The sequence below is a fragment of the Scyliorhinus canicula genome, chromosome 4, assembly GCF_902713615.1.
Source record: "Scyliorhinus canicula chromosome 4, sScyCan1.1, whole genome shotgun sequence".
NCBI lineage: Eukaryota > Metazoa > Chordata > Chondrichthyes > Carcharhiniformes > Scyliorhinidae > Scyliorhinus > Scyliorhinus canicula.
Window position 1 is genome coordinate 161,142,293 of NC_052149.1, and position 27,434 is coordinate 161,169,726.

A 27,434-nucleotide genomic window follows, 5' to 3' on the forward strand; every position below is an offset into this window, starting at 1 on the left:
GGCCACTCGGCCCCTCGAGTCTTCTCTACAATTCAATGAGATCATGGCTGATCTAGTTGTAACCTCAACCCCACATTCCTGCCTATTCCCAATAACCTTTCACCAATGACAGCATCATAACTGGGACAGAAACTGTCCACATAATAAGAATAATCTTTATTATTGTCACAAGTACGCTTACATTAACACGGCAAAGAAGTTACTGTGAAAATCCCCTCGTCGCCACACTCCAGCGCCTGTTCGGGCATACTGAGGGAGAATTCAGAATGTCCAAATTACCTAACAGCACTTATTTCAGGACTTGTGGGAGGTACCGGAGCACCCGGGGGAAACCTACGTAGACACGGGGAAAATGTGCAGACTCCGCACAGACAGTGAACCAAGTTGGGAATCGAACTTGGGACCCTGGTGCTGTGAAGCAACAGTGCTAACTACTGTGCTATTGTGCTGCCCTAAGTTCTAACTTCACACAAACACTTCAAATTATTTAGATCACACAGGAGCAGGGAACCTGGCTAATGTTTCTTTCCTTTCTCTTTTTGCCAGGTTCATTGAAGCAGCACCATTGCCAGCCCAGCTAAGGCTGTGATTCAGGTCCTCTTGATGAAGCTTTCCAAAGCTGCTAATAGCAGGTCAATTTAAATTCTTCTTTCAATTCTTTATTCAAGTGGCTTCACGACAAGAAAATGTTTGTGACAATGTAACAATAATTTTCCACTCTGCCACAGCCTTTAGAATTTATGATTACCTGTACATGAATTACCACGCAACACTATGCTCACTGTTCAAAATCCCACAATTAATTTTATATATTTCTACTTCAGAACATTAGTGCATCCACTGCAGAATTTTTTGTGTTGCAACCTGCTCCTTCTGCAAGTTTCTATCAGTTTTATCCCCCGTTACGTCATGCTTATATAACCAGATTTAGATGTGAGCACTCAGTGGAGAGAGCATTAAACAGCCCATTTTCCAGAAACGTGATAGAGCTCGGTCGACAATTTGCTTGATCCTGCAGAGAATGGAATTGTTGCATGAAGACTGATTACTCCCTATTGAACAAGAACTGAATGGCTTCACAACTGATATTCCAAATGGACCAGCAAGCACTTAACCTGGGATGATTATTTAGGTTTTGAAATCGTGTGTGACACAAAAGTAAAATCAGGTGAGAAAAATGTATTACTCTACATTTGATGGGATACTTAAATCGTTCCAGAACTGAAGTTAACTTAAGGTTCTTGGTAAACTCTTGAGGGTTGAACTTTCCCGTTTGAGCCACAAGCCTGATTTTGGCCTGATTTCTGGGTGGTGAAGCCAGTTGTGCACATGGTAGGACGTGGGGTGCAATCTTCCCGAAGGAAGCTAATTGAGAAGCCACTTCCAGGAAGCCCAAGGACATGGGAGGAGCAATCAGATTGCTCAAAGTGAAGGGCAGCGAGCAGAGCTGCTGTGAGTGCTCTGCTACTAAGGCGAAAGGTGGAGGAGAGGACGGTACGAGATGGGACCAGCAGTCAAATCCTCGCAGCTAGCACTGTCCATGGAAAAGCAAACAACTGCAAGCATTTGCCTGTGGATGTCCTGATGATTGAAACTTTTGTCCTTTTAAAGTGATTATTACACCTGGAACTCACGGCACTCTGACCTCCCACCCTGCACTTGCCTTCAGTGTGTAGACAAGCAGGAAGTACAGTTGGGAAGTCTGTGTGCCACTCGCAAAATTCCAAAACCTTACAAAAATACCCGATAATTGCCTCCTTCATTGGCTGCCCGCTTCCTGCAGCTAATGGATGAGCTGCTATAGCCACTCTGAAGCTGCCCCCAGCAGAAATGAGAAGGAGGTAGGAACATATCGAGGAACTGGCTCTGGTGCATTTGCTTGCCGTTCTCCCTGTCCCTCCAATCGCCTAGAAAAATGCCTCCAAAGTATTGGGAAAAATCCCTTCCCTCCCCCAAAATGTAGCACTCAGTGGTCCCAAGAATAGGGAGAGAAATCTTAGTATTCAGCTTTATGAATAAGTACCTTCCTGCTCAAAGAGACAACTCTGCAGCTCAATATATTTAAACTTCTCAGATGCATTAAAAAGTTAAGAAAAAAAAGGAAGATATGCATTTGTAAAATGTCTTTCATCAACTCAGGATGTCCCTCAATGCTTCTCAAGACACTGGACACCACGGAAGACGCTGAGGCATCATTAAACTCTGTTCAGAGTAGAATGAACACTTTGTGTGGAATTTTGCCCTTCTGTTTGCATTGGGCGTTAATGGAGCCAAAATATCGCCACAGGCCCAAATCAAATTTTGTGTGACGATATTCTATTGTGATTGTCCCCTGCCTGTAATAGAATGAGGTATCACCGAGGAGGCTTCTTGTGTAACAAAGAGGTTTATTCGAGACAACAATGAGGTCTAAAGGCACAGAGGTATCTCATACAGGTCTTCATTCCTTGGCGCCTGGGTCCATACTGCTCAGGCCCCTGCACCCAGGGCCCCACGCCTTTTCCCCATTGGTCAGAGTTTGCACGCTCCTGAGCGATAGGCCTAGCAGGTCACATGGCCCACAAAAGGTCACCCCTTACAGGGGCCAGGCTACCACACTGTCCCCTGTCAATGATGTAACAGGGTTCCCATCATGCAACATCAGGAACCCAATAATAATAAGTCAGTATCTGATTATCCAGCCTCTGTGACTAATAATCATCCGCACACTGGACAGTTCTTTGGGAAGCAGTGTAGCACAAGTGGATAGCACTGTGGCTTCACATCGCCAGGGTCCCAGGTTCGATTCCCCGTTGGGTCACTGTCTGTGCAGAGTTTGCACGTTCTCCCCGTGTCTGTGTGGGTTTCCTCCGGATGTTCCAGTTACCTCTCACAGTCCTAAAATGTGCAGGTTAGGTGGATTGGCCATGATAAATTGCCCTTAGTGACCCAAAAAGGTTAGATGGGATTATTGGGCTACGGGGATAGGGTGGAAGTGAAGGGCTTAAATGGGTTGGTGCAGACTCGATGGCTGAATGGCCTCCTTCTGCACTGTATGTTCTATATATGTTCTCTGTTAGATTATCCACTCATGGTGGTGTGAGGGCAAGAATGACGACAGGCCTCCCACAGCATTTACCTGGCGAGCAGAACCTTCCAGGAGACTGCAGGTAAATGTACCGCTCAGGGGAAGTGGGACATACTTTGTGATTCTCTGGGCACTTTCCTCCTGGTACTGCCAGTGCCTCACGGCAGTGCCAGCTGGCAGTGCCGGGGGCTGTTACATATTGGGGAGGGTGTGTGCTGCAGAGGGCAGTTGTCTCTGGGGCTGTACAGAGGGGGGAGAGGGGGGGGGGGGTATCAGGTGTATACTTTCCTGTATCAATGCCGCCTTGAAAAATAGAGGCCTGATCTTTGAAAAACAAAGTTGCTGGCCCCCTGCCGGTGTGACATCGTGGGACCTGCCCCTTGTACTTTTTTGGTTCAGAGATCCGAACAATACAGCTGAAAAAGCCGCCATTGGGGCACACAGCTTCAATATCGTTTTACCTACCTGCTGCGACACTCTACATTAAAAAGGGAAAATTCATACATTTGATTTAAAGCTTTTGCATTATATTTATGGTTCCTTGTAAAGCTTTAGGAAATGGATTGGTGCAAACCTAGTCATTTAGATTATCATTGGAGCATTCACACGCAAAGAAATCCTGCATCTAGCAAAATCGCTAAGCTTTACTGATGAGCATTTTCTTGACATTTGAACCAGGAACCATTTGTTACAGTCTAAAGAGAATTAAACTCTTATTATCATCCCAGTGCCCAGAAGTTTACATTCTATATTATTTATTGTGATGGTTTCTGATAATTATGAAATATTCAGTCTTTTTAGTAACCTTAAGTAAATGCTCAGTCACACAAGCCATTTCCAACACTACACTTGAGGTAAAAGTACTATTTTATTTCAGCAACTGCACAAAATTCAATGTCTTGGCGAACTTGCAAAGGTTGCAAATTGTGGAAGGTCACACAGCATGCGCAGAATGAGTAACAGAGTCGGACCAAAGACTGAATAAACATACAACCGAGAATTAGTAATTATGTTATTGTCACGCATATTAATTGCCGAATTAAGCGTATAATTATTTAATTCATTCAGCATTGTTGTACAAATCTAATATCTAGATGCATAATCAAATGCTTTACGTTTGATGACGATGAAACTATGTTGACATATGAATCGTAAAATAATTGCTGTTCGCAAGGTAACAGCAAAATAAATATTCCAGAAGTTATTTATTTGCAAAATAATTTGCCTGCATACTATTTTCCCAGAGCAAGATATATCTTCTTTCACCCCAACATTTCGGAAAGGCCCAGTATGTGGAATAAAGCCCGAGCACTATATCCATATTCATAATGTCATTTATAATGTCGCTGTGATTTCGATTGGCACCTCCCATTTCTATCCCAGTAGGCTGATCTCATTCCTGCAGGCAATCGTATCTCCTAGTCAATCACTGTGGAGTGATCACTGTGCCTGACACCCAATCTCATCTTGAATGACATCAGCCTGCAGCTGATTGTGTCAAGACTCGTGGGACACAGGAGATGATTGATGATTTAATTCTTAGCACAAGAGATTATTTCCGAACAGAATGTGCTAACTGCAATGTTCAACCTTTTATTGAAAGTTTGGACATTTATTCTCACCTAGGCTTTCCATCCGAATGACACCATCAAGTTGGGCTACTTAAAAACTCCTGGGAAAGGCTATGGGGGGTGGGACTTTTTATGATGATATACACCATCAACTTGCATATGCTTCTGAAATGATCATGTTGGTTGTTGGTCTGTTGAATCATGTTTTGAAATGCACTCTTGAAAAATCCGACTTATAAAAATTATGCGGAGCTTTATCCCCATAAATATGGCAGGAGTATTATTCTACCCTAATCCATGTACCTATCCAATAGCCGCTTGAAGGTCCCTAACCTTTCCGACTCAACTACTTCCACAGGCAGTGCATTCCATGCCCCCACTACTCTCTGGGTAAAGAACCTACCTCTGACATCCCTCCTATATCTTCCACCATTCACCTTAAATTTATGTCCCCTTGTAATGGTTTGTTCCACCCGGGGAAAAAGTCTCTGGCTGTCTACTCTATCTATTCCCCTGATCAGCTTATAAATGTCTATCAAGTCGCCCCTCATCCTTCTCCGTTCTAATGAGAAAAGGCCGAGCACCCTCAACCTTTCCTCGTAAGACTTACTCTCCATTCCAGGCAACATCCTGGTAAATCTCCTTTGCACCTTTTCCAAAGCTTCCACATCCTTCCTAAAATGAAGTGACCAGAATTGCACACGGTACTCCAAATGTGGCCTTACCAAAGTTTTGTACAGCTGCATCATCACCTCACGGCTCTTAAATTCAATCCCTCTGCTAATGAACGCGAGCACACCATAGGCCTTCTTCACAGCTCTATCCACTTGAGTGGCAACTTTCAAAGATCTATGTACATAGACCCCAAGATCTCTCTGCTCCTCCACATTGCCAAGAACCCTACCATTAACCCTGTATTCCGCATTCATATTTGTCCTTCCAAAATGGACAACCTCACACTTGTCAGTGTTAAACTCCATCTGCCACTTCTCAGCCCAGTTCTGCATCCTATCTATGTCTCTTTGCAGCCGACAACAGCCCTCCTCACTATCCGCAACTCCACCAATCTTCATATCATCTGCAAATTTACTGACCCACCCTTCAACTCCCTCATCCAAGTCATTAATGAAAATCACAAACAGCAGAGAACCCAGAACTGATCCTCGCGGTACGCCACTGGTAACTGGGCTCTCGGCTGAATATTTGCCATCCACCACTTCTCTCTGACTTCTATTGGTGAGCCAGCTTGTTATCCAGCTGGCCATATTTCCCACTATCCTATGCCTCCTTACTTTCTGCATAAGCCTACCATGGGGAACCTTATCAAATGCCTTACTAAAATCCATGTACATTACATCCACTGCTTTACCGTCATCCACATGCTTGGTCATCTCCTCAAAGAATTCAATAAGACTTGTAAGGCAAGACCAACCCCTCACAAATCCGTGCTGACTATCCCTAATCAAGCAGTGTTTTTCCACAGGCTCAGAAATCCTATCCCTCAGTACCCTTTCCATTACTTTGCCTACCACCGAAGTAAGACTAACTGGCCTGTAATTCCCAGGGTTATCCCTATTCCCTTTTTTGAACAGGGGCACGACATTCGCCACTCTCCAATCCCCTGGTACCATCCCTGTTGACAGTGAGGACGAAAAGATCATTGCCAAAGGCTCTGCTATTTAATTTCTTGCTTCCCATAGAATCCTTCGATATATCCCGTCAGGCCCGGGGGACTTGTCAAAATGCCCAACACATCTTCCTTCCTAACATGTATCTCCTCGAGCTTACCAGTCTGTTTCACACTGTCCTCTCCAACAATGTGGCCCCTCTCGTTTGTAAATACTGAAGAAAAGTACTCGTTCAAGACCTCTCCTATTTCTTCAGACTCAATACACAATATCCCGCTACTGTCCTTGATCGGACCTACCTTCGCACTAGTCATTCTCATATTTCTTACATATGTGTAAAAGGCCTTGGGGTTTTCCTTGATCCGACCCGCCAAAGATTTTTCATGCCCTCTCTTAGCTCTCCTAATCCCTTTCTTCAGTTCCCTCCTGGCGATCTTGTATCCCTCCAGCGCCCTGTCTGAGCCTTGTTTCCTCAGCCTTACATAAGTCTCCTTCTTCCTCTTAACAAGACATTCAACCTCTCTTGTCAACCATGGTTCCCTCACTTGACCATCTCTTCCCTGCCTGACAGGGACATACATATCAAATACACATAGTACCTGTTCCTTGAACAAGTTTCACATTTCACTTGTGTCCTTCCCTGACAGCCTATGTTCCCAACTTATGCACTTCAATTCTTGTCTGACAGCATTGTATTTATCCTTCCTCCAATTGTAAACCTTGCCCTGTTGCACGCACCTATCCCTCTCCATTACTAAAGTGAAAGTCACAGAATTGTGGTCACTACCTCCAAAATGCTCCCCCACTAACAAATCTATCACTTGCACTGGTTCATTACCAAGTACAAATCCAATATGGCCTCCCCTCTGGTCAGACAATCTACATACTGTGTTAGAAAAGCTTCCTGGACACACTGCACAAACACCACCCCATCCAAACTATTTGATCGAAAGAGTTTCCACTCAATGTTTGGGAAGCTGAAGTCACCCATGACTACTATCCTGTGACTTCTGCACCTTTCCAAAATATGTTTCCCAATCTGTTCCTCCACAGCTCTACTGCTATTGGGGGGCCTATAGAAAACTCCCAACAAGGTGACTGCTCCTTTCCTATTTCTGACTTCAACCCAGACTACCTCAGTAGGCAGATCATCCTCGAACTGCCTTTCTGCAGCTGTTATACTATCTCTAATTAACAATGCCACCCCCCCCCCCCACCTCTTTTACCATCCTCTCTAATCTTGTTGAAACATCTATAACCAGGGACCTCCAACAACCATTTCTGCCCCTCTTCTATCCAAGTTTCCGTGATGTACTAAACGTTTGGAGGGATGCTCCTGCTTTCCTGGCTCTGCAAGGAATTTTTAAAAAATTATATTTTGGCTCCTCTCTGCCTTTTAGTTTTATTACATGACAAGAATGATGGTAATGTTACAGGGGGGCAATGAATACAGAGAGCCAGTAATAATGCTCCAGAGATCTAAAGTGACCCAACAAATCCTGCATTGCATTAAGCCATGATAGAAAAGTCAAACAACAATGAAACCAAATGGACCATCTGGTACAACCAGAAATGAGAATCACACACACCAGGCTCATTGGAAAACTGGTCTATGTCCTTTACATCCTCCACTGGAGGTCCAGGTTCACCGTTCTGACCATTGCAGGTTTTTCAGCATCTGTAATGTGATGAGTGTAAAAATTGTTAGAGATTATATTTTACATCTGTTATAGTAAGGTTTTTAAAAACCTGGGTTGAAGCACATATTTGTTCCAGTAATATTTTTAAAGGACCTAGGTTAAGGTATCCAGACTGTGTGTCTACTAAAACTGTAATTAGGGACTCATAAAAGGTGAGGTGATAATTGATTCCAACCACTTACTTGGTTACAGATAAAGGGCTAATGGGATATTGTTTTGATTATTGGGGATTCTGTGGAAAATAGATAGTTTACACGGGGTTGTATTTATTCCTAACTAAGCAGTTTATGTGACATCTTAGTGGAATACAGGTAATGTAATTAATGGGAAGAGCTAGGTCTGTCTGTAGTTTTGCACTTTGCCAGAGAATTTGAGTCTGACAAGATGGGAGGATTTTAAGTTGGACAGCGGTTTTGCCAAATGCTGTTGGGTTGAGCAGAAGTGTACTGAATCTGCTCTTGAAAGGAATACTCTCCAAAAGTCTCTGCACTGCTGAGCGGCTATACCCGTTTTGTTATCTTCATTTATAAGTGGCATTTGAACTGCATTGGGTTGCTTATTTGGAGTTTGTAGCAGGGATGATAGTAAGTTTCTAATTTTGTTTAAGAACTGGTTAACTGATAATTGTAAAGGTATTTTCTTTGATGTTGATGTGGTTAATTCTGTGTTCAAATTAACATTTGTTTTAACATAAAAGATATCTATTGATCATCACTCCTGGGGTGAAGCATCCTTTTCTCACAATTTTACAAATTCAAGTTCCTTTGAGTACTGGTGATCTATCAGTTCTGTATGATTAATGACTTTGGTTGCCTTGACATCTTGTGCTGTTTTGAGGAGGTCCAGGGCTACACATCTCTGCTCAGGAGAGAGAAAGGCTGGTTACTGATGATGTACGTCAGCTCAAACGTTTGTTTGCTGCCATACCTTAATGGTTCCAGAATCATGCCAATGACTAGAATTTGGATTCCTCTGTGCCTATAAAGTGGTATGTCCATTTTTGAAGGCAGAAGTCATTCAGTCAGTTTCTTTGTCTGACAGGACTGTTACGCAGTCTCTTGCGTCTAATTTAAAATTCAGTAAATAACGATTGACTGAAATGTCTGAATAAATTCCCTGAAATTTTCAAAGATTCAATTGGAGGAAGATGTGGGGCGGCATTCTCCCCAACCCAGCGGGGCATGCCCTACCGGCACTGAGGAGTGGCGTGAACCACTCCAGAATCCTCCGCACCTTCAGGGGCTCGGCTGGCATTGGCAGTGTTTGCGCCGTGCCGGCCGGCACCGAAGGGCTTGGCCCCGCGCCAACCGGTGCTGAAGGGCCTCCGCCGGCTGGCGCGAGTTGCCGCATGCGTGGGGGCGCCAGCATGTGCTGACATCAGCCCAGCGCATGTGCAGGGGTGTTCTTCTCCGTGTCGGCCATGGGGGACCGTTACACTGGCCGGCGGGGAGGGAAAAGTGCACCCATGGCACAGGCCCGCCCATGGATCGGTGGGCCCCGATCGCGGGCGAGGCCACCTTTGGGGCCCCCCATGGGGCCAAATCCCCCCACTCCCCCTGAGGACTCTACAGGCCGCCCGCAGAGCCAGGTCCCGCCGGTATGGACCTGGTGTATTTTACGCCGGCGGGACCCACGGAAAATGGGCAGCCACTCGGCCCATCGCGAGCCAGAGAATTGCCTGCAGCGGCCCATGACCGGCGCGGTGTGATTCCCGCCCCCGCCGAAAAACCAGCACCAGATTGGTGTCGGGGCAGGATTCACAACGCCCCCCCCCCCCCCCCCCCCCCGGTGATTCTCCGGCCCACCGGGAGGTTGGAGAATCCCGCCCACATCGTTCGGGGCTTGTGGGAGGAAAACGGAGCACCCGGACAAAACCCACACAGACATAGGGAGAATGTGCAGACTCCACACAGACGGTGACCCAAGCCAGGAATCGTACCTGGCCCCCTGGAGCTGTGAAGCAACAGTGCTAACCACTGTGTTACTGTGCTGCCCTGAGAGCGAATGACTGCCTTGGGTGTCATTAAGCGCATTGAAACCCCGACAGACTGTGTTAATTCCATGGCCTGTGCAAAGAAGTGCAATGGGGACTTAAGAATCTGCATGGATCCGAAGGATTTGAATCTCAATATTAAAAGGGAACACTACCCTACATCAAAATGGGAGGGTGTGTGAAATGGCAGGAGCAACCTATTTCAGCAAATTGGATGCATCACAAGACTTTTGGCAACTGAAACTGAATAAAGAAAGCTTCAAAGTAGCAAAGTGGCCTCACGGTAGCATGGTGGTTAGCATCAATGCTTCACAGCTCCAGGGTCCCAGGTTCGATTCCCGGCTGGGTCACTGTCTGTGTGGAGTCTGCACGTCCTCCCCGTGTGTGCGTGGGTTTCCTCCGGGTGCTCCGGTTTCCTCCCACAGTCCAAAGATGTGCGGGTTAGGTGGATTGGCCATGCTAAATTGCCCGTAGTGTAAGGTTAATGGGGGGATTGTTGGGTTACGGGTATACGGGTTAAAGTAGGGTGATCATTGCTCGGCACAACATCGAGGGCCGAAGGGCCTGTTCTGTGCTGTACTGTTCTATGTTCTATGTTCTAAAGTGCACATTCAACATGCCCTTCCGGAGATTTGTTTTTTAAGAATGCCATTTGGCAAGATCTCGGATTTAGAGATTTTTCATCGTGCTCTGGAGCATACAGTTGAGGGAATTCCGGCATTCCGTGTGTATGCGGGTGACATTATTATTTGGGGGTTGACTCGGGAGGAGAATGATATCCGACTTCTCAGGATCCTAAAAAGTATCAAGAAAAACGGTTTGAAATTGAACAAGGCAAAATGTCAAATCGAGGTGCACAGCATCAACGTCCTGGGAGACGAGCTGTCCCCTCGAGGGGTTCAGCTCGATCAAGACAAGAGAAGGACAATTCTGCGGATGTCATGCCCTACGGATAAAAAATGGCATTCTAAGAATGCTAGGCATGATAAATTTTGTGGGCAAGTTCATCCCCAACATGGCAGCCAAAACAGAACATCTGAGGGAGACCATAAAAAGGGTGTAGCATTCTACTGGTCCAGCAACCATGAACAAGAGCAGCAGGCAGGTTTTGTCTGTTCTCACACTTCTTGACCCAGCCAAAAATACAAAAATCTCAACTGATGCATCACAGGATGGTTTCGGGACAGTCCTGCTTCAACAGGGTCTGGAATAAGACTGGCTGCCAGTGGCATTTGCATCCAGAGCGATATCTGACACTGAACGACAATAAGCACAAATTGAAAAAGAGTGTCTCGGGCTCATTAATGGGCTAACGAAGTCCATGATTATGTGTATGGGCTTCCGACCTTCATTGTCGAGATTAACCATAGGTCTCCATCATAAAAAAATTTCTTAGTGCGGTGTCGCCAAGACTGCAATGAATGTTCATGAAGTTACAGCTGTGAGATTTTGAGTTGGTGCATACGCCGGGTAAACATCATAGAATTTACAGTGCAGAAGGAGGTCATTCGACCCATTGAGTCTGCACCGGCCCTTGGAAAGAGCACCCTACCCAAGCCCACACCTCCACCCTACACCCATAACCCAGTAACCCCACCCAACCTTTTTGGACACTAAGGGCATTTAGCATGGCCAATCCACCTAACCTGCACGTCTTTGGACTGTGGGAAGAAACCGGAGCACCCGAAGGAAACCCACGCAGACATGGGGAGAACATGCAGACTCCGCACAGACAGTGACCCAAGCTGGGAATCGAACCTGGAACCCAGGAGCTGTGAAGCAATTGTGCTAACAATGATGCCTGTAGTGATGTCTATGTGTGCATATACAAAAGGGGTTAATGTGTCATCAGGAGCACCACACGATCACTAGAGGGCCGGACCAACAGGGGTATAAAAGGCAGCCACATTGGCTCTCTCTCTCTCTCTTGGGTGCACTGTGATCAAAGCAAAAGCAGACTAGTTTAGATGGCCAGTGGAGTTACGTATAGTTACCATAGTTAGATCTTGTTAACCTTATCACTAGTATCAAAGTTAAAGTAAAGAACTCATGTAAATATTATTGTAATTACTCAAAAAACTTTTGTTACTACAGGACGAGTTTGAATCTTCCTCATCGAGATTCAGAATACATCATCACCAACTAGATTGAGTAGCACATGTTACCTACCACACAGGTAACAAAACAATGCCCACTTCTTATTGTGGCTAACATGCTTCCCACAGCTATCGGCAATGAGGAACCACTCCAGCTGGATAAGGCCGTGCAGGTCCACGTAAACCTGGTGGCAGAGTCTCTGCCAGTCTCTGACAACAAGTCAAAGATCAGTGAAGAAGAAACTGCCAAGGACACTATCTTGCAGAAAGTGATACAGTATATCCTTGAAGGTTGGCCAAAGTTTCATATTCAAGTTTCTACAATATTCAAGCAGAATTAAGTGACGTGAGTGGATTTTTGCTGCAGAATCAGCAGATTGTGATTTCACAGGATTTGCGGTCAATGATCCTCCTCAAGTTGCATGAAGGGCAGTTAGGGATGGAAAAGTGCAAGAGGAGAGCCAGGGAGCCATTCTATTGGCCTGGGATCAATGGGAACATTGAGCTAATGGTGGAGAACTGTGAAACATGCCAACGATTTCAACGCAGGCAGAGGAAGGAAACTAAAAAGATGGGCGAGACAGTTACAACTCCTTGGCAGAAGGTTGGCATAGATCTTTTCCATTTAAATGGAAAAGAGTACCTTCTGGTCATAGACTATTTCTCGAACTACCTGGAGATAGCACAGTTGTTGAATTCTACAGCAAGATGTACTATCAAGAACGTCAAATACATTTTTGCGCGATACGCCATTCCGAATGTGGTCATGAGCAATAATGGTCCTTGTTTTGACTGCTATGAGTGGGCAGAATTTGCCCGGTAGTATAACTTCCAGCATGTTACTTCCAGCCTGCATAGCCTCAGTTGAATGGCAAGGCTGAAAAGGAAAATGTAAAAAGTAATTTAATGCTTGTAAATTATTTCATTTTTACAAAGGAAAGGGGATGTGATGATATGCATAAGGCAATTTTGTGCATAATGTTATGCACGATCTCCAGCCACTGGGTGACATTGTAAACCCATCACGTGACCCTGTGGTCTGGGAGTTGGGCATAGGTCGTGCTGGAAAATGGACGTATTTTGCAGTAGTTCCACAATAGTTAATTAGTGTTAGTAGCTTATTATTTCATTTATCCTAGTTACCTTATCACACAGTTGTTCTACAATCAATTATTTAAACTACATGTTCTGCAGTTTATCATTCACTACTGTCAGTCTACTTAACATGGCAATCAGATCAGTCCATATGAGGGTCTGGTAACAGCAGGGAAGATGCTGTTTTTGAATCTGTTAGTGCGTATTCTCAGAATGTTGCATCTCTGCCCGATGGATGAAGTTGGAAGAGTGAGTAAGCTGGGTCGGAGGGGTCTTTGATTATGCTGCCCACTTTCCCCAGGCAGCGGGAGGTGTAGACAGAGTCAATGGATGGGAGGTGGGTTTGCGTGATGGACTGGGCTGTGTTCATGCCACTCTGTAGTTTTTTACAGTCCTGGGCTGAACAGTTGCCAAAACTGGCTGTGATAGGATGGGATAGGATGCTTTCTATGGTGCGTCTGTAAAAATTGGTAAGAGTAAGAGCCAGTGGCAGCTGGCAAATTATGTTCAATCAAGTGCCCACTTAGTGGCAAAATGGTTATGTCACTGGAATCTTCCCAATGATAGACAGGCCTCCCACTAAGACTGAGGACAGGCACTTGCCTGGAGACAGCATCTCAGCTGCAAGCTGGGAGGCAATCAATGCTTCCTTTAAAATCACCCCTCTCTCCAAGAGCAACAGGTATTACAGGGCCAAAGCCAAAGCTGTAACCCATACTTGTCAAAAGATTCTGTTTCTGCAATAATGGTCTGATTCGTCTTGACTACATTTATTTTTTACAATTTTCTATTTCTCCAAAAGGCGCCTGCATCTTGAGGCATACTTGCTTACAGAGGCTGCTGGACAGACATCGCAGTGGACATTCGGGTTAACTCCCTCGTCTACCTGCAGTCCTTGAATGGGCAGGAACTCTTAATTGGCCACATCTAGGAATATTGTGATTAATGTCTTTTCACATCCCAGAATTGAAATGGACATCTGGATCACTAACTGACTGGGAAAATCTAGACACCTCTATCAGAAAGTGGAAACAAAGTACCGCAGATGCTGGAAATCAAAAAGAAAAACATGAAATGCTGGAGATGCGAAGCAAGTCTAGCAACATTTATTGAGAGAAACAGAGATTACGGGGTGGATTCTCCATTTGGGAGATCAGGAGTGAATTCTCCGGTCGCCGACGCCAAAATCGCATTCGCCGATCGGCCGGAGAATACCCCGTTTCCAACCAAATCGGGGCGGTGCCGCATTCTCGATGCTCCGCCCCCTCCAAAGCAGCATACATGCAGAGTACACCGCTCAGCGTATCAACGGCCTCAGGATGTTGTCTGATCCCCCCCCCTCCCCCCGCCCAGACTGCATGGGTCTATCATGGTCTCACCTGTCGGGAACGCGGCGTGGCGGTCGCGGACTCAGTCCAGCGTCACCACAGTCGGGGGAGGGCCGATCCGCAGGCAGGGGGTCTTTGTCAGGGGCTGGTGGCACTGTTGGTGGTGTGGTCTGGGGCTCACGAGCTGGCCAAAGGGAGGGGCACTATTTTGCAGGCTGGGTCCGCGCACAGCCAGCGCCATGTTGCATGGCGTGGCGCTGCAGGCCGCCGCACTGCGCATTCGTGGCTACGGACCCGGCAATTCTCCAGGCCATATAGGCAGCTAGAGCCGGGTGTTCTACGCTGCTCTGATGTTGGTCCCCAGCCAAACGGAGGATCGGTGGCCATTTTGCGCTGAATGTTTGGGCGTCAAACGCTATCGTTCCCACGCCAGTAGCCTCACAATCGGAAAATCTAGCCCGTTGTTCTATCGCCTGAGGAGAAATGAAATTGATTTAATTATCCCTGGTTGCTCAAATTGGGAAGCAATTCTGTATCACTTGCCATACAAAATTTATGCATGGCGAGGGTTTCCCAAGGGAATCTGCTATTGGGCCACCATTTTAATAGCAAAGTCTGACAACCAACCATGACCCTCTCCACCCTCCCCCGTCCCAGCACCGCCCCTTTCCCCAAGTATGGGGGTGACCTGACAACCACCCTCCCAGGGACTCTCTAATTAGGGAGATCCCCCACTTAATAGGGAGAACTCCCCTGGAACCCCATGTGTAGGGAGAGCCTTTCCCCCCCCCCCCCCCCCCCTTCCCCACGAACCCCATGTATAGAAGGACCTCCCCAGATACACCCTTAACGGGAAGACCCCCCAGGGAACCCAAAAGGGAGACCACCCCTAGGGACCCCATTAATAGGGAGACCCATCAGGGACTCCATGAATATGGTGATCTTCTCCAGGGACCCCATGAATAGGAAGGTCCCCTGCATCCCCCTAATTGAAGCAACACCCCACAGGACCCCTCAACTAAAGAGACACCCTGACTAAAGAGACCCCCTGATCAGAGGGATGCCCTGACTAGAGACCCCCCTAGGAAACCCATGACTAGTGGGATCCCTCCACCATGTCTCTCCCTCCACAGATGCCCCCCCCCCCTCCAAAGACCCTTCTTCTCCCAGAAAAGAGATCACTGGCTGGAAGCTAGAGAACAGAGCAGACCAGACAGGTACAGTGAATAGAATTACTGCTGTAACAATTACCCGGAGGTTTTGTGTATAAATTCCTCAAAGGAGGACAGCTGTGATCCGTGCTTCAATCCTGCAGATCCATTAGCTGCAAGCCTTTCATTTATTTCTAGGAGCGGGATGTGATTGACAGTTTCCACAAACCAGCTACAGCCTTGATTCATTCATCTCCCTTCATGAGTGACACTAGGTGGTGAAACCCAAATGCTGACAAACATCAACCACATCAAAGAAAGGTGCACTGCAATCCCTTATGGGGTCCTGGGGGTTGTGCCTATTAAAGGGGTATGGGTGGGTCTGGTGGAGGAGGAGTGGGCAGCTAGTGCATTGTGGAGGGGGAGAGTGGCCCTCAGATGGACTCTGGGCGGGCAACTCCCCCACGGAATTACCTTCTTTGCCCACCACAAAGTCTACCATGTTAAGGCCTTGTTTTTAAATACCAGAAGTGATCCACACCCACGTGATTCCCGGACCAGGGAACCAGAGAATCATGGAGGGCTGGAGATTCTGGTGCCGGGTCCACTAAACGGATGCAAATGGTTCATTGAGACCTATTTGCGTTCAGTTACGTTCCCCCGCTGGTGTGCAGTGGTTAACTTTGATCCCGGCACCAGTGGGGGGGTCAGAGCATTGCGTTCAGATTGACACCCAGCGCTGATCCCGATTTTCCCCTGATGCCCGATTCTCTGTCCCATCAGGAAATGTCCTTTGGGCGTCACAGAATGGAGACTTCAGCCCAACATTTCAGGTCAATGTCCTTTCATCTAGACATCATCATGTTCATACTATAGTCTCAATTGTGACTCAGTTGATAGCATTCTCCCATCTGCATCATTACGTTTTAGGTTTCCTCTTTCGGAGAACCTAGAACTCCAACTAATTAAAAATATAGGGTCGCTCATTTAAGATGGGCATGAGGGGAAATGTTTTCTCTCAGAGGGTCCTGAGTCTTTGGAAGTCTCTTCCTCAACAGGCAATGAAGCAGAGTCATTGAATATTTTTAAGGCAGAGCTCGATAGATTCTTAATTAACTAAGGTGTGAAAGGTAGGCAGGAATGTGGGGTTGATATTGCAATCTCATTCTCATATCTCATTCAACAAGGCTGAAAATTCCAAGTGTTTTTACAATGAGAATAATAGTGAAGAAAATGGAAGGGCATGCCATTTCAACAGGAGTAAGAAATCATCAAAAGTAATTTCTGGATTTTCTCATTTAATTGTGTTTGTCAGAGACTGCTGTCTGTTTCATAAAGCAATGAGAGGCAACACTGACATTTCCACCATCATTACATCCGCAAAATCCAGGCTTGAGTTATTTATTCTTTTATCATTCAATATTAGATCATTTAAATATCAGGAATAAATATATGAACAAAGAAAGAGGAGCTTGTAAGGTCACCTGGTACTTGCTGGAGATCAGTTGATTTTAGAGGAGAACTTCATCTTAAACTTTCTCCCAAAGTTATAATGATGAAAACAAAGACAAAAGTTGTGAGCAACTCTGCTGCAAAACTAAAAAATGCTGGAAATGTTTTTTTGGTCTGTCAGTATCTGTGGAGAGAGAAAAAAGAAAATTAGAAAAACTTGCATTAATATCACACTTCTCGCCACTGCCCGACATCTCAAAGTGCTTAAGTGCTTGTGATCTGTGGTCACTGTTGTAATGTAGGAAATGTGGTAGCCAATTTGCAATAATCACCAGATAAAATGTATTTTTGTGATACTGATTGAGGAATAAATATTGAGCAGAACACTGGGGAGAACACCCCTGCACTTCTGCACAGTGGTCTAATGGATCATGGAGTCTTTTACATCGACCAGAGAGGGAAGACACTTCATCTGACAATACACATTCCCTCAGTACTGCACTGGAATGTTAGCCCTGATTTCTGAGCTTAAGGTCAGGCGTGGGGCTTGAACATGCAACGTACGAATTAGTAGCAGGAGGATCCCACTCGATCCCTCGAGCCTGCTCCACCATTCAATAAGATCATGGCTGGTTGGTGGTGTGACAAGTCAAAATCATTGCTGGACAACCTCTTTAACCATGAAATGTCAAGTTGATATTTGTGGATAGTTAAATGTCTAATTTCATGAGAAAAAAATCTATTTAAAAACAAATTCACTTATTTTTGTCTGCTTCTACTTCAATCCCATGTGAATGCTCCAATCTTTATTTCTGATCATCGTAATTTGTTTAGAAAAGTGAATGATGAATCGTGTTTAGTGCTTGCTTATTTTCTGTCTGTGAGAATTCTTCAATGTGTTTGGCAGCTTAGTCTGCTTCACAATGACACGGTTGCTGGACTCCTGGAGACCCCCTATGCTGATGCGAGAATGAAGTTAGCAGTGGCTAAGGTGATATCAATGTCAAGGAGCCCACTAGATTATGGCTTTCTTCAAAATCAGCGATGAGTGTCACTTCACCATTGGCCACATAATCAAGACCATTACGTGCAATGCTTTCAATACAAACAGCCTCGGGTGGTCAGTCCACCCTAACCACTATTGAAGCCTTTAAGTGGCCAATCACTAAGGGCAACTTCCCACCCAGCCTCAACTTTCAGTCTGGCAGGTGAAGTTGGGTGATGGGTGCAAGGTCCAGCATGTCATCTGGTCCTGGGCTCCAGGTCTTAGAATCTTATAGTCTCAGTCCTGGCCTCCACTGCCACTGGCACTCACTCGGGCAGAAGTTCTTTCTGCAATCAATTAGCACTCCTCGGAAAACCAAGCCACCTAAAACATCCTGCCTTAAATTCAAAAACAAGAGGTGGGATTCTCCATTTCTGAGACTAAGTGTCGATGCTAACGCAGAATCTGTGGACTTTTACGACAGAAAAACCGGGGCCACACCTGGACCGATTCCGCTACCGTTGAGGGGCTAGCACCGGTGCCGCGTGGAACACAATCTATTCCAATGAAAAATGGTGCGGGATTCACCGGGTCCGTGATCGACACTCGGGAGGCTGACAAGCTGCAGTCGCACATACAGATTAGACTCCCTACACACACTTCGCCCAGCCAAAAAGATGGCACTGGTTGTGCTGGAGCATGCCCATGCAGCTCATGGGTCAGCTGGGGCCAGAGGGCACCCAGGGGGGTGCCCTGGGAGAACACTTATGATGTGTTAGGCAGGTTGGTTCGATGTGGATTGCACTTGAATGCGGAAATGGGTCAAGAAGGACTGAAAAGGTTCATTCCTACCCTGAAGCCTCTGCTGGAAAAATACCGTTCGAAGCTCTCATTCACCTCAATGTCACAGTGGCTGTCGAACCTCAGCAGGACTGTTTTGAATTTTGTTTTGTCTTCGCCATCAGCGAATGTAAGGGAGTTGGAGATGTGGATGGTGTGGCCCCCTGCTGTGGAGAGAAATAGCACGATCTTCCTGGCATCCGATGCAGCTTCGAGGTCGGAGGCCTCGATGTACAAGAGGAACTTTTGCTTGAAGATCTTCCAATTGGCGCTGAGGTTGCCGGAGAAGCGGAGCTGTGGAGGAGGGTGGCTGCTTGCTGGTCAACGCTGATTCACTCGAGGTAGGTCCATCAATTTCAGGAGCACTCTGGTACCATGATGTGTTAGACAGGTTGGTTCGATGTGGACTGCACTTGATGCAGTGAAGCTAGAAACAGACGTCTAACACTGGAGAAGATCCAACACTGTTTTATTCAACGATAGAACTAATATACATATTCAGCTGTGGGTCGACACTATACTAAACTGACTGGAGACCTTGTACTAGCCTTACCAGACTTACTAGCTACCACATGTTCTTTGCTAGCTCGTGGACTCTGGCTGTCTCAGTGGCTGGGTCCAGAGAGAACGGGAAACCTAGTGCCCTCTGGCTTTATAATGGTAGTGTGCTGTCTGGTGATTGCCTGAACTGTGCTGTGTGCTTACTGGTCATCCTGTGTGTCAATCACTGCCTGTCTGCACTTCCGTATGTACATGAGTGGATATTATGACAACTTATACCACCCATGGCACTAGGTTCAAAGTGGCTGTTAATAGTGAGCGCAGCTGCATGGCTGCCTTGCCGGCTGGGGCAATCGTGTTCCATGCCCGTCCACCCCGAGACCACAGCCCACCTCCTGGCCACCCCCCATACTCCCCCCGGCCCTGGCAGAAGCCTCCCGGCCAGCGGCACAACTATCAGCAACTATGGTGACGTTGGACACCTTCCGTATCCCCTCTCTCCCTCAGCAGCCACCATGCCGGTTTCCCAATTTTTAAAAGCACAAGTGAACCACGATGTCGGGAACACGGCCCATCAGAGGCGGAGAATCGCAGAAGCCCCAGAGAATACCGGGTCGTGCCTGCTAATGATATGCAAACGGTGTCTACTATTCATGTGTTCTGGAAAGTATTGGCACCGCTGTCGAGGTGCTGGAGCATTGTAACTCGGCATCAAATCGGCGCCTGCTGCGATTTCAGCGTCGGAACCGATTCTCCGCCCAATCATCTTTCCCGATTTCGGCGTTGTCTGACGGAGATTCCCGCCCAAGGCATTTATGGTAAACATCAATAAATTGAGCCTCAGCAGGAACCTTCAGGAAGAATGCTTTGGAAAGGATAGAGAGGGGATTTACGAGAATGGCACCGGATGAAAATGGGAGACTCCCTTGTGTTGTGTTTTCTACCATACACGAACCACCCAAAGATGAGTGGTAACTCATTGAAGAGTTGAAATTATATACAACAATATCTGGAGGCTAGTTAAAATGTCTAATCTGCAGGACTGCTTCTATCATCTGTCCAGTATATGTATACACTCTACATGAATTTATATATCACATCCTGTCTGGTGATGTGCAGCAGTTTTAGATGTGCCCCTTAAAGGTATACCACAGCCAAGCTACAAAATCAGTAAAACCAGAAAATGACTGGTATCATGAGCATCCGAGGAGGGAAGCGCAAGACTGCTAGGCATGGAGAAACGGAGAGAGGACCTGCCCTTGGGCACATCACCACTACTACTACTTTTTTTAATATAAATTTAGAGTACCCAATTAATTTTTTCCAATTAAGGGGCAATTTAACATGGCCAATCCACCTCACCTGCGCATCTTTGGGTTGTGGGGGCGAAACCCACGTAAACACGGGGAGAATGTGCAAACTCCACACAGACAGTGACCCAGAGCCGGGATCGAACCTGGGACCTCGGCGCCGTGAGGCAGCAGAGCCACCGTGCTGCCCACTCTACTCCTACTTTTAATGGAATTTAGTTCTGTGGAGAAACCAGATAAAATAGGATTGGGCTCTTTAAAGCAGACAAGATTCATGGGAGATTTAATAGTATTGTTTAAAATCTTAGAGCGGCATAATAATAATAATCGCTTATTGTCACAAGTAGGCTTCAATTAAGTTACTGTGAAAAGCCCCTAGTCACCACATTCCGGCACCTGTTCGGGGACGCTGGTACGGGAATTGAACCCACACTGCTGGCATTGTTCTGCTTTACAAGTCAGCTGTTTAGCACACTTTGCTAAAGCAGGTTAGGTGGATTCATGGTGGCGCAGTGATTAGCACTGCTACCTAACAACGCTGAGGACCTGGGTTAGATCCCGACCACAGGTCACTGGCCGTTTGGAATTTGTACATTCTCTGCATGGGTCTCACCTCCACAACCCAAAGACGTGCAGGGCAGGTGAATTGACCATACTAAATTGCCCCTTCATTGGAGAAAAAAATAATTGGGTATTTTAACATTTTTAAAAAAGTAAAACATTTTTAAAAATATATTTTTGAGAAGTTTGGCACCTTGGGAACGCCTAGGATTCAGAGGTTCAGGGTAACTTACAGGGCCTCAAGGAGCACCCTTGGCCTCATAAATTTGAGACTAAAGTTAAACTTTTAGGACGGTGTTTCGAACTTGTAAAGAAATGTTGCATTTTCAGTCAATCCAATAACAATGCTAATATTGTTATTGCAAGTATGTTTCTGATATCTTGTGTTGCTATGGCTGCAGATGGCTGCAGAATAGTTGGATTGGAGGGTTGGGAAGAGAAGGTTTGAATCTTAAATGACCCACAAAATGAAAAGAATTAATTAAAATGTTAAAATATTTCATATTATATTGTTATATTTTAAAATATTTAACATTTCTCCAGGGGCTATCAGTCTCCTTTAATAGCAACAGCTGCCCAAGCCCTGCAATACTGGTTGTCTTCTCCCATCAACATCAGCTTCCACACCACCCCTCCCTGCCCATTTGCCAGAAGTAGGCTGTTGATGCCAATTTCCTAAGTGGCTTTGAACCTGAGCCACGATTGTGAGGTATCCTTTGAGGATTGCAAATCCCTGAACTGTAATCATCCATTGTTTGAGTTATGAAAGATGTGCTAATAAGATGTTGAACTCATTAATAAAATAGTGGTAACGTTTCAGTACAAAACTGAGTACTGAACCTTGCCTATCTCTATCAAATGAACTGAAAACATGAGAGAGACAGAGTATCATGCTAAGGGGCCACTTAACATTAGCTATGTGCTGATGGAAGTCCTCAAATCTAGATTATATTTTAATACCTAACACTTGATTTGTCCACTGCACAAGCATGCAACTCAAAGTGAGTAATTCACAAAGTTAAACCTTCATTGACATAAAGTTAAGCGTGATGCCTCAAAGGATGAAACAATAGATCCAATAGAACCATAGAAATACTACACAGTGCAGAAGGAGGCCATTCTGTCCATTAAGTCTGCACCGACCCTTTGAAAGAGCACCACCCCTAGGCCCACTCCCCCGTCCTATCCCCATAACCACATAATCCCATCTAACCAGCACATCTTTGGACTATGGGAGGAAACCGGAGCACTTGGAGGAAACCCACGCAGATAAGTGGAGAACATGCAAACTCCACACAGTCACCCAAAGCCAGAATCGAACCCATCTCCCTGCCACTGTGAGGCAGTAGTGTTAACAACTGTGCCGCCCTTGCATTCTCTCTCAGGTTCTCTGAAACCCTAGATAAATAAAAAATCTTCTTATTGCACCCTATTCTACAAATTTGATTTATCATATATTGCCAGTCACACTTTGGTGTCGCATCTGTACATATGAAAATTTCTCGATTGAAAGTTTTTCACTCAGAAAACAGCAACGAATTACAATTGGAAGAAGCTGGAAAAGCTGTCTGAATCAAATTGGAGGAAGAGGAAAAGAAATGTCAAGACGAGAGAGCAGTGGTTGACAAAATTAGCAAGAATTAAGTGGAGTTGCCAGTGGTGACATGTGGCAAGCAATTCACTGCAGGCCAGAGGATGAGAAGGTGTTGCGTCTTGGCTGAAGAGTTGTGAGTTGATCAGTTCATGAGTCTCACATTTACAAAACGATGGTCACAAAGCATGAATTATTTGTCCAAGTGATGTTGAATAGTATGCTCCAGGTCTCACCTTAACTTCTGGGCTGCCTCTACACTTTGACAATGTGACAGCAGAGTTGTGCTAGACAGGTCAAAGTATTTCAACACCAAACAATTCTGGATGCTTAAAAGTACTTCATAGTTCCAATTATTAAGAATATTCTAATTCTGATGGGAAGTGAGCACTATCTCTCTCTGGCCGGGTGTCAGGGGAGAGGGTAGGCTTAACTACAATTCCTTTCAATCTCATTATTTTTTTATGAACCCCGGTGATGCTCAATGCGAGGGCATCCCAAATCCCAGAAGGGAAACTTAGAACTTTAGTTCTTAACTATTTATTTTTGAGATTTGGAAAAATAAAATTGGAGAAAAGAGTTAAAACCCGATGAGGAAAGGGGTCAGTCTTGTAAATTATTCAAATAACAAAACATAATTAAACTTTAAAACACACAAAAAGGCAACAATAAAGAATAACTTTTACAATTAAATAATAGTTACCTGGACAGTATAAATGAATTACCCTGAAATAAGTCCACTGAGGCATAAATACCTTTACCAGAATCCCTTTTATTAACAAAACCAACAGCAGTATGATCATGTACATTCAGCTTGCTATCTACACTGGGAGTGCAGAGGATCTGACTCTCCCTGTTACATACAAAGAAGAGGTTCCCTGATTGGCCTACTAATCAGGGAGCTCATATTCTAATTGGCCAATCTCAAAGGCCTGGTCTAAGTCATTACATACCCCCAGTCTAATCTATCTATTTTCCTAAACTCAGAGGATACAGGTTCCCCAAACAACATCCCATAGGTTTTAACACTATGAGCCAAGTCTGGCAAATAATTACCACACATGACCTGTAGATTTTCTTTTGAGAACCTATCTTCTAGTTTAGAGTAGAACATATATCGTCTGACACAGATAGACTTCTGAAGCCTTATTTTTTGCTTGATTTCTCTGCCTGAGCTCTGCTTTGCAACTGGGTACAGCTATAACTTCGGTCCCTAAACATAGTCTCCACCTTGCATAACAAAGTACCAGCTTCACCCTGCTGCAAGGCTAATCTCCATCTCACGATTCCCCAGTGCAGCTAAAAAAAACCCTATCAGATTTTTTTTTAGACAATTCTTTACTTTTCATTTCAATCTACTTTCTTAATAATGTCATAATAATGAAAGAAAAATACTGAATTACAACCATAAATATTGAACTGTGAATAAGACCTGTGAGTTTTTTAATATGAACGTATCAGCCAAAGATGCCGAGGATGTAATGTGACGAACTGCCTGAATTGCTGGTGGATAATACTCTAAGCAAGACAATGGAACCACGCCATGTTTCTAGATAAGGATACTTCTAAAGCATATGGAAACCAATTACCATCTCTGGTGGAGACAATAGGAGATAATGGGAAATGAGTATCATCTCACCAATGAATATCCTGTGTGTAATATCCCAGATATATTTGTGGATATCACATTCCAGGAATATGCAAAGAGTCGGATAAACGTCAGCTGAAAAGTTTCCCCTGGAGGTTGTGTGTGCATGTGTGTGACCAAGCGCTGAAGGTGGCAGAGGGTGTGTGACCACAGAAACAAAAAGCCAGCCAGCAGCAGCACCCCTTTAACATTTCCAGGTATATATTTCTCTGATTGTGGAAGTAAACCAAGTTAGCAAAGACCACAGTTGAAAAGAAAATAGATAAGTTTCTTAGCTAAACTGCAGAACACTGGAATCTCAAAACTGACTATCGCCTCCTGAAATCAGCGCTGCTTGAATCACGAACAGCCGCAATGCTCAATCATCTACTCTTCACGGGTCAAGAATTGTTTTGAGGCACTGCTGCCTCACAGCGCTGAGGACCTGGGTTCGATCCCCGCCCAGGTCACTATCCGCATGGAATTTGCACATTCTCCCCGTGTCTGTGTGGATCTCATCCCTCAACCCAAAAGATGTGCATGGTAGGTGGATTGGCCACGCTAATTTGGCCCTTAATTGGATTTTTGTTTTCAAGAATTGTTTTGTATACCGTTTCTTACTTACCTTGGACTCAGTTATCATTTCTAATCTGTATGAATGTACATGCATGCGTTTTACCATTTTCTGCAAACTCACTTTGTCTTTAACTCAAAAAAGCCTGGTTAAATTGGCTCCTTTTAAAACATTAATATTGGGTCTGGAAAAAGGGATCTGAGAAAGCAGGGATCCTTTAAATTAATCTTCTTGCCACCAAACAGAGGGGGTTGAATAAGTAAAGGGAGCCAGCTCATCCTTCTTCTATACAGCATAATAATTTGGAGCATCTCAGCCCGACGTTAATAAATTGGGGTGCGTATTTAGGATTTAAATAAATTGTGGGTTCGTGCTGAGGTACTTCCCAAGGAGGGGACGGTGGGTAACAAATTGAGGGATCTCCATCTGGGTTAACAAATTTGGGGATCTTCACCTGAGGACTGGTGAGGACATATAGCCTATCAACACTCACTGCCCTGGCTTAACCAAGAGCAATGGCTGAAAACTGTTTGTGTGTTGGGAATGATACTTCCACTTTAACCATTCGCAGGAGAAGGTGAGGAGATCTTTGAGAGGGACAAATTGGGCGGAGTGAAATATCAATAAATAAAAATATAACTAAGGATTTAACTTTTCAAACTTAAATATTGTAAAAATGAACCTTAAATTTAATGCTGAGATCAGGCGTACCAAGTTCAAATAGATCTTGCTGGTCCGGTAAAGTTTCCATCCCACCAACAGTGATTCCTGCAATGGGTGGGACTGATTTAACTGATGTTGCCTGATCTGCTAAGTGTTTCCAGCATTTTCGGTTTTTATTTCAAACCTCCAGCATCCACAATATTTTGCCTTTCTGTTAGTATTTAATTCATTATTAACTCTTTTCCAGGAATGCCCACCTTGAAGATATTCTACAGTCCAACGGAATCTCTGTCTGTCTCTTTATTTATCATCACTGCTTTTTGTTTCCCATCTTTCCCGGGTATCAAACAATACTTGCCTTAACACCCACAACCTCAGCAATTGTCTCAGGCAACAAATTATTCCCCGTGGTTTTCAACTGAATTTGTTTCTAGGCGATGGGAGGTGCGCCATTCACTGGAGGTGGGATTCTCTGTTCCCACCGCTGTCAGTGAGAATGTCCATTGAAGCCACCCCACACCACCAGGAAATCCACAGATGGGGGTGTGCTGCCGGTGGAAACAGAGAATTCCGCCACCAACAAATGACTGGAGAAATTCAGCCACTGTTTTTGCCACGTGCTAAAATTCACATGAAATGAAAATCGCTTATTGTCACAAGTAGGCTTCAAATGAAGTTACTGTGAAAAGCCGCTAGTGACCACATTCCGGCGCCTGTTCAGGGAGGCTTGTACGGGAATTGAACCGTGCTGCAGGCCTGCCTTGATCTGCTTTCAAAGCCAGTGATATAGCCCTGTGCTAAACCAGCCCCTCATATGCTCTCAATCTTTCTTTTCAGAAGCACTTACTTATTCTATCTGAAGGTGAGACGAAGAAGACTCAAAATGGACTCAAAACGTTGGCTGGAATACTCTCATGCCCCTGTTGGTAGGTTCAATGGCAGACTGAGGTAATGGGGGGGGGGGGGGGGGGGGGGGGGTTCAGCGGGAGGCCCAAAACCCAGTTTCACACTGAATTAATTTATAGCAGGATCTTCTAATCGTGCCCGCCATGGAGGATCAGGAATCCTGCTGATCTGATCCCACTAATGGGATGCAAATCAAGACCCGACAAGAATCTTCCACCACCCCCCCACACCCGATTCTCCGTGACACTAGCAGGAGAACACGCCTGGACAAACGTGGCATGCAAATGTCGGGACTTACCTTTTGGGCCTTGCTCACACCACAGACGTCAGAGGATGCTGGAAACCTGCAGCAATTGGACCCTGGAAAGATATGTGCATCGCATGGTAGGTGGGCCTTCATACATACTGCGCCACTGAGAAGCAGCTCTCGGAAGATAGGAGATCTTCACACAGCAGCTTCAGAATCACTACTCTCCGACCTGCTTCAAAAACTCAGGGTCTTCACCATGGGCTGTAAGGATGTGTTGTATGGGTCGGGGTATGTTTAGCTGTGAGTGGAAGAAGGAGAATGGCAGAGGAAGCCAGGAGGGGAAATGAAAGTGTCAGGTGGGAATGAATAAGGGCTGGGGGAGGGAGTTCAGACAGGGGAAGGAAAGAGTAATGGTGGGATTTCAAAGGGGAGATAGACAAAAGGGGGCGGTTAGGCAGCAGCAGGGAGTAATTGGAGGGTGGAGGGTCCAGATGAACATATAAGTGAGGAGTTTGTGGAGTTAATGTCTGCCTCCTGGAGAGTGA

General features: G+C 45.4%; 1 long non-coding RNA gene across 1 annotated transcript; it reads left to right on the plus strand.

The window, feature by feature from the left end:
* Positions 1 to 988: 988 nt before the first annotated feature.
* On the plus strand, positions 989 to 27,245 carry LOC119965120. Its single transcript, XR_005460434.1, has 3 exons — positions 989 to 1,168; positions 26,571 to 26,659; positions 26,759 to 27,245. It is a non-coding gene; the product is annotated as an uncharacterized LOC119965120 (long non-coding RNA).
* The last annotated feature ends 189 nt before the right edge of the window (positions 27,246 to 27,434 follow it).